Consider the following 9234-nt stretch of genomic DNA (forward strand, 5'->3'; position numbering starts at 1 on the left):
CAGATCGTCTGGCATGTCAAACGCATCCTCGGGCTCCCTCCTCCCGCGCTCGGGCTGACGAGCCGCCGCCGCCGCAATCAAGGCCGGCATTTTCTATTCCAAACGGAACGGGGCACTCGCCCGTTATTCCACGAATCTGGCGGGTTTGTTCGGCATAATTATTAATGAGTGCGTAAACGTCACTTTCACGTGGCATTTTTTGAGCATTCCTGACGTCGCGTGACAGGCAGGAAAAATGTGCGCGGCCTCAAAAAATTCGACCAATGAGCGAGCGGTGTCGGCCATTTTGGAATAGAAACACAACGGAATAGCTTTACGATATAGCAACCCAGTTTGATACTGCATACATCTAGTTGTGCTGATGTTGGAGTGTCATTTCTGACCGCAACATGAGTGGAGCATTTAACTTCCTCGCTATAATGGTGTATATGAGGGATTCAACCTTTTCTATAAGACGCGTCATGAACTGGGCTAAGGCTGCTGTAATCATAGCATCAATCATGGCGTGGAACTGTACTAGACGCTGTTCGAGTGTGAGTCGTGTATCTTCGCATCGCGTTCGTTTCGATGCGGACGACTATGTACTACATAAACCTGTTGCGCGGGTAGTGCAGTGTCGGTAGTAGAACTTGTTAGGTCGTACGTTCACGTGCAGTAAGTGCGTCAGACCAAGCAAGTATGCAGCGTAACACTGCCTTCCGTTCCATGAAGGAGATGAGTCTTTAACCAGCGATCAAGCAAAACGACAAAGCCATGGAACTAAGACGCCGCGGGCAGTTATAGTATAAGACACGCAGCGGAAGGTGTAGAGTGTTGATCACACTATGGAGAAGCTCTGGTACCTCAACTGCACTGCCAGTGCAGAAGACTACGCCCGTGTGCTGAAGATGGGAATCTGCCCATCCACAGTCTTCCTGAAATGGGCGCCGCCCCAGGGTTTCCTTAAGCCAGCAACGTATGGAAAGCATGAGTGCTGGATCTCCAGCTTACGGTGGATGCTTCCTAGCACACTGCATGGGTAGTGGACGAAGGCCGGCCAACCGTGGGCTTTGGAGCCTGTACAACGTAGTGGCGGAGATCGAAAAGGAACACACGAATCTGCGGCTCGAGAAACTTGTGCGGCAGTTGGGTTTGCACGGGTAACGGCGTCAACCTGAGCAACCAGGAAGTCACGTGGATCGTTCATCTTCTTATTTCCAAGTACAAATGCCAGGCCGTCCTTATACACAATATGCACCCCTACAAACCAGTGTGGCTCTGCAAGTAGCGAGAGCTCGAAGACCAAGCCAAGTGCACCGAACTAGGAAGCTGCCGAGAAGTACGAGAAAATTAAATGATGACGCCACAAAGGAATGGCGTATAGTACGCTCACGTGAACTAAAGCCACGGAAAAAATGAGTTTTGTTTTCGGATCTGTAGCGCAGCCTTCGTTGAATCACCTGTCATCGCAAATTTCCACCTGCCGCGTTACATGGAATGCTTACACTATATGTATGATCACAGAATTGATGCACTTTTGTTGCCGGGATCCTGCATGGAACGGTATGACGTCATTGGTGCGATGGCGAATCGGCATCTACAACAGCATGGCTGCAACGCAGCGACAATAACAAAATTGCATGACGCCAATGCAATCACACTAACGACAGCGTGCTGGTTAAAAAAAAATTAAATTATGGGGTTTTACGTGCCAAAACCACTTTACAGCGTGCTGGTCGTGACAACGTATAAACAAATTACAATCAGCTGCCACAGTTCGTTACGCCTATTCCCACTATATGTATTGTTCACTGGCACTGCGTCTGATACTGATCCTAGGCTGTAGCCAGCAAATATCAGGTATGCCAGTGGTACGACAGCCAGGTGAACGCATTATTTTAACGTTGACCCTTGTATTCAGCAAGGCCGCTTCCAGACAACACCCAGCACAAAGCAATGCTAGCCAGCACAATCCAACAAAAAGAAATTGCACAAGCTTCCCTTTAATAAACACCCAGAAATATCACCACAACCCACACACTTCTGTCACAAAAGGAAATGTTAACACGTGTAAGCCAGGCGAGGAAGATACTGCCACAAAAGCACGTGCGCTTGTAGTGTGAGCAGCAACCAGGCACCATTTGCTAGAAAACCACCCACCTTCGAGCGCAGGTCACGTGCCAGCATATGGCAGCAGCAAGGGGAAGCATCAACTGCCTAAACACCGTGCACACTTCTAATGCAGTTGATGGCACTACAAGGGAGCAGCAAGGAGAGGTGCAACTGTTGCAAAAGCACAAATCCAGCACAGGACGAATGTCAACACACGGCAGTGCCTGGCACAAAAACATGCATACATCGAGCGCACAAGCGTGAGCACATGGGACCAGCAAGGGGAGGCAGCAACTGCCACAAGACTACGCAAAATTAACAGTAGAAGGCGGCAGGCGTCGCCACATAGGAGTAGCAACGGGTGGCAGGAACTGCTACAAAAGCACAAATACTTCCAGCACAGGACAAGTGTCAGCATATCGGTTTGAAAAGGTGCGCCAGCACATCTTACAGAAGTACATGGGAGGAGTGGTAAACACATTTATGTTTCATCCAATGCTGCTCAAAAAACTGCTAGAGCCTATAGTTGAAAGCGTCGTGCCCAACAAACTGCTCTATATGTGTACGTGCCTGTTGCGTGGAAGGCTAAAGCAATTTGTCTTGCACTTACTGAACTTCCACGCAAGTATAGCATCTGTCTGGGTCGCGGTGCTGCAGTGTGAACCTGTGCTGTAGGAGATATACGGGCGCTCGCCGTCGTCGGCGTCTTGTACCGGGAATAAGCGGCCCGTATGCGGCATGTCTGCGTCAATGCAGAGATTGTAGTGCCGCACACGTTGCCGCAATCGTTGCTGCCTTTTCAGGCTGTAATGCAACGCGCGGTCACGCTGCAGGCATTGGAAGTGGCTCTTCAGGGTGGACGCAGCTGTCCAGCACTGGTCTTGTGCAAGCGTGGGCCACGTTGTAACGTCCTTCCAGTGTGTGGAGGGCAGGGTGACCGGGCAAAGGCGTCAAGAGCCATTGCTCAAGGGGATAAGCACTGTCACATGCACGCATAGATAACAGATTTTTGGCATCTTGCACAATATACAACACAATCACGCACCGCGTACTGTTTTCTTTCCAAAGCAATTTCGTCACTACTCACCAGCAGGAACTGGCCGTCTTTGATGGCAATGCGGCCGCTAAAGATGCGTCTGCGAAGGGGGGCGCGGCACCACACGTGGGCGTTGTGACATGAGCCAGCACATGTACCAGTCGCTCCAAGAGAATGTCAGACACTAGTGCGAGCGATGCTAATGGCTGTCTATCAGCTGTTGCTCCATCAGTGCAGTTTCGTTTAAAACATACCACATTGCATAAAGAGCGTCTTGGCACCGGTACGTTGCCTTCTCCGCAGGAGGGTGCTTCGGGGCGACAATTACGATGAAAGTGCCTGCCATCAACACACCCAATCACACTCCCTAGCCTGCCGTCCTGCAATAGTCCTTGCGATACGCCTGTGACATGTCAATCGTCGCCTCGCTGCCGACTGCACGCTGCCGACTGCCACGCTGCCTATATTGCAAAGAACCTGAGCACGCAGAGAGCTTGGTCCTCAACGCTCAGGCCCCTCACGGTCAGCGGCTCGAGCAGGTGTAACAGATCACTGCGAAGCAGCCGGACGGTACTCTTCATTCGGAAGTGTCACCGAAAAGCCTCCCCCGTCATGGCGAAGGCATCACGGCTGGGCCGGGTATGTCATTCACGCCACCACGCAAGAAACCACACGAGCAGCAGTGCGTTGTTCATGGCGGAACTATAAGCTGCTCCAAAACACTGCCACCGAAACAACACAAGAACCACATTAATAAACAGATATCGCCGCAATACAACGCGTGAAAGACGCCACCAAAAAAAGACAAGTTACCTACACCCCACCAACCGAACGCCAAAAGACGTGTTCTTTTGTTGAATATATGTCAAAAGCACCCATGGACACCATGACGTTGAAATGATAAGCCGGCACTGGGTGGCGACGCTTACTTTCCGGTTTTTCTAAAACAGCCAATCAGCGTGCGCCGTGGGCGGAGGCGACGCCACAGCAGACGACGCCAGCGTCGCTCGTCAGTCTGCTGCGCGGTACTCCTCACACGCGTCATCGCGCTTTCGATACACACTTAACTTTCATAAGAACTTATCCAGACATCGCCTGTCATTGTTTAATTAATACTGTAGGTGAATAACATTCAAAACAGTATCTATGATTAGTAAACATGTTTCTGGAATCAGAGCAACTACCGTTAGAATCCAGGCGGCGATAGCGTCGCCTGCGATAAACGGCCCCATTGGCCCTACGGGAACGTCACGGGCTTCATACCAGCGCATCAGGCAGCCTTGCACCGCCAGCGGACAACACAGCAAAAAGCGCAATATAACGGGAACTAGCACGACATTCAGGTGCTTATGTAAAAAATTGGGCATCGGAGGGGAATTTAACGTTAGTACTGTAAAAGATACAACGGTCAAGTTGAACATACTTTTTATAATGGTGACAGGGGCCTGTGGACCAGCTGTGGAACAATTCATATACATTGCACTTCGCAGTTTTCCTGCAGAAGGGTGGACGCTATGGCGAAAACAATTTCTTCAAATCACAATTGGCGATTATACGGCACCTTTACCTTATGCTGTAGTAGACACACTTCTGAGCATAAAATGCTATCCGGTACTAATTGATGTAACTCACGCTAGAATGTCTAATGGATGTGGACCACATAAAATACTTCGTTTAGGTTTACACAAAACGCAATGTAAACCAGGCCAGTCGATAGAACTTTAACCAAAAATACAGATCGAACAGAACACAGACAAGGGCGCATTCTGACCGATATGGTAATAGAACTGTATTACAAGAAAAATATTTCCTGTACCTTTATATAAACGGCACAGCAAATTAGGTGAGTCGATACAACTGCACGTGAACCCACAACCGTGAACAGATGCGACAAAACCACCAGCTCGAATTCAGTACTGTAAATTTATTCAACTTGTATGACATAAAAATAACGTTGAGCTTTACACAAAACGACCACAGAAAATAGGCGGTACAACTGCACATGAACCTACAACCGAGGTCAAATGCGATAAAGCCACACAAGGTCGAATTCAGTGCTGTTAGCTTATTGAAATTCTTTATTGAAATTTTATCACATAAAAAGACGTTAGAGCTTTACACAAAACGACCACAAACAGAAAGGAGTCGGTACAACTATGAGTGAACCTTAAGCGAGAAACGGTCACCAACACGGAGACCTTGTGAGCGCGAACACTCGAATGAAATTTGCACAGAAGTGTATCACAGAACAGATACATCGTTGGGGTTCGCACAACGCGTATTCTTGGGTGCGTTCGTGTCTGTGACGCTTGTCGGTGTGTTTAAAATGTGAATTTGCTGGTATTGTACGTGGTGCCTCCCCTTCGCCGCTTCTAAACGAGCAGTGCGCAGCAGCTAAAGCGCTTCGGCATTGCCACCGCGTCTGTCGGCACAGCGCAACATACTTGCGAAGCCTACTCACACGCGCCGACTCCTGCTTCGAAGTCCGGGCGGCACACGAGGAGCCTTCACCGCGTCGGCCGCTTCCTTCCCTGACTGCGACATCGCTCTCAAGACGGCCATCCTGGTAAGAGCAGTTCTTTCGCAGAGCATCGGTTATAACACCACCGCGGACGAAGGCAGCAAGCGCAACTGACGACGAAGGAAACGCCGTGGAAGTTGGGAGGGGAGAGGCGACCACGCCAGCCGCCGCAGCCAATGGCGACCCGGCGTTCGCCATCATGTCACTCCGTCGCAGCAAATCGCGAACCCCCGAACGCGCTCCTCCGAATCCGGCGGAGCCCGGTTTGCATCGGCGCTGCCGGCGCCCCGCGTCTGAAGAGCTGTGTTCTAAAACGCCGGGCTTCGCCAGCGTTTTGTCGGTGTCGAAAAGATGAAAGGCGCCCAACAATAAGCCGAGATGTCTGCCTACACCTGCGTCCTCTTCTTTCCTGCGCTTTCCGAAGTTCCATTTTTTTCATTCTTCCCTTGCTGCAGCCAATAAAATTGCGCGCCGCGTTTCGGTCCCGAAGTGATCGCTTCGAAAACCTCACGAGCAGCAAAAAAAAGAAAGAAAGAATGAGCTTGGCACTCCGTGCATTTCTTGCCCGTGTCGCCCCGTGAAACGTGACGTTATCGCGGCGCGCGGTGGGCTTGGAACTGCTACTCGGAATAGAGAGTGATCACGGATGCTATCGACAAACTTGCGAAACGTGAAAAAAAATGAAATGCTGGCTCTCCCGTTATCGAGGGTAGACGTAAGCATGAAATGGCTGCCGGTAAAGCAGACTGCTTGGAGTAATTAGGACGATTACTCACAAAGATCTAATTCGCGGCGCGCCGGACGCTGCCGGGCTGGTCACGCAGCGTGGCGCCATCTGTCGAAGGAGAATGAAAGAATGTTTGATGTTTAATGGCGCAAGGGGCAGGTATTGAGTTTCCATAGAGTTTCCTACAAAAATTACTAGAGGGAACTCTGGCAGCACTGCAGTCGTTGTCCTGCCATGGGAATGATGGGAAGTACATGGATTTTTCTTATCTTCGTGCTTGTGGATTCAGACTTGGTCCGCGGCTTCGTGCAAGCTTGCAAAGAGCTCTCAACGCTACCTCGGAGTACTTGGGTGAAGTTGGCCGGCTCATATCACCTGCTAAGTCGGCTACAATAGCATATCACCCTAAACAACGCGCTCGTCGAACATTGAGCCGACTGTATCTTCACGAAACGCCTATAAACTGTGTGCGACAACACCGTTATTTGGGGTTAATTGTGGATGATCGCATCTCTTGGCGTCCTGCCGTTAAATCTGTACGACGCAAATCGCACTCCCTCAAGTATGTGGCCGCCTTGACTGTTCGAGGTGCTGGTTGCGACCATACAACGGCTCTTCAGGTGTACCAGTCATCTGTACTCTCAGGCATGCTGTACGCATTACCAATTTTGAACATACCACCTAGTTTGATGGCCCAACTGGAGCGAGATCATCGCGTTGCACTTCGACTAATGCTTGGATTTCCTCGTACGGCTCAATCTATTGCATTATTGCAAAGCTCTGTATCATATTGAGCGTCTGCACCGCGCATCGCATGGTCAATCGCTCCTTGATCGTCTGATTCACCGCCCGTTATCTCGCATGGGAAAAATGGCGGCATTATTTATGGATATCACTACCATTTCTGAACATGCTGCTTCAGATACGTCTCCGCTTCCAAAAGGTATCACGAAACACGTATTCCCCATTTACCTCACAATCCCTGACATCCACAAAAAGTATGATATGGCTCTTTCGGCAATATTCCAATTGGCTCAGTCTCACTTATTCGAAAAGTTTCCAGATTATCTTCAAGTTTTCACAGATGCATCTGTACACAACGACGGTCAAGGCGCCTCCGCAGCTTTTTACTGCCCTTCAACTCAAGTACGGCGTATCTTCCAAATACCTCATCCAACTTCGTCAACAACTGCGGAACTAGCAGCGATTAATGTTGCACTGAAACACGTGCAAGAGGAGTTAATTACATCGAAGGTTGTCATCTTTACGGACTCCCGTGCTGCCCTTTGTAGGTTACAACGCAGTGAGCTTGAGTGTCCACTTGTGCGCAGCATTACTGACTCTGCGAGCAAAATTACATCACGTGGGGTATCTCTCGTTGCTCAATGGATACCTTCACACGTAGGAATCGCCGGAAATGAAGAGGCTGATCGGCTCGCTTCGAGTTGCATTCATAACAACTGTGACTGCCCAGAAATTCTGTGCAAGCTTGATGACGCTCGTCTCCTCATTCGTCGCCACCTACTCAAGCAGCAGCCAGACCAGCGCGTCGCAAATGGAACGTTCCCGCCCCGTGTTCGTGGTCGAGGCTTGCCTCGTCGCGCTACAGCACAACTGCTCAAGCTGAGGGTTGGTTGCGTGAACGTGCGCGAACGTTTATACCGAGAAGGGCGTGTGGAAAATCCATTGTGTACGTCTTGTGGCTGCTACGAAACACTTCAGCACCTTATACTTGAGTGTCTCGCTTTCAGTGAGCAGCGCATGTCGCTGGTGAGAAACTATCATCTCCTTGGCCTGGGGTGTGCGACACTCGGGGAATGTTTGTGCCCCAGTGGTTGTGCATCTAAACGCGATCAGGCCCATCGCGCCCTACTAACCTTTATAGAGTTAACTAACTTAGGTTCACGTTTGTAGCATGAACATTCAACATTCTGTAGTAAGCGTGACCTTCAGTGACCGGCCCTACTGTGTGTGATCAGTACTGTGCCCTAACGCTTCTTCCTTCGAAGATGGGAGGAGTGTGTATTGTGAACCGACTATCGGTAAAACGGTGATTATGTGCAGCTGTACTTGGCGTCTCATTGTGGAGAACACAATGAGCCGCATAGCGAACTAGCCATAGATGTGGTTGATAATTGTGGAGGATTTTCGACGCGGCGTCAATTCCGGCTGCACAGTTCGACTTTAGTCTTTAGATTTGTCCTGTTGCAGTGTTCTACTTTAGTCTTTAGATTTGTCCTGTTGCTCTTCCTTTCCTCTTTCCTTTTTCCTCCCCTCCTTCCTATCTTCCATTTCTGTGTTGCTGTCACCTCCCTTCAGAAGAGTAGGCAGGCGTTGTGCCCCTTCCGGTGGCAGTTGCCAGCCTGCTCTTCGCTTTCCTTTTCCTGTAAACTGTGTATATGTATTCAAAACAAATAATAATAATAATAATAATTCAGACGTTCTTGTGGCTTTGTAAATTACGCGATATAAATCTTATTATCGTATATTTCAGCGCAATCTATATTCTTCGAAGTGCGGAAGACGCCGGGAACGCGTACAATTGCTATTAATTGCAATGACTGAGCTTGTCCAGGTGGCCAAATCCAAACGCGCCAAGCGTTTCAAGGCACTGCCATGCCCGCGATATATTCACAAGGGCGTTTCATTCGCTTATCAATACAAGCGTCCGTGGCTTAATGGCTTCAATATCAGGCTTCTGTGCTAGAGTCCCTGTGGTCGAATCCTGCCGTCGGGCAATTTTAATGATGTTTATTTAATTACTAATTAGGCAATACACTGTTGAAAATGACGAGTTTCCAAAGTCACACAAAGCCGTTTGAAGCCAAAAGGACGAAGTTTAGGCAAGTCCATGTACTT

The sequence above is a fragment of the Dermacentor andersoni genome, chromosome 8 (assembly GCF_023375885.2).
Source record: "Dermacentor andersoni chromosome 8, qqDerAnde1_hic_scaffold, whole genome shotgun sequence".
Classification (NCBI taxonomy): domain Eukaryota; kingdom Metazoa; phylum Arthropoda; class Arachnida; order Ixodida; family Ixodidae; genus Dermacentor; species Dermacentor andersoni.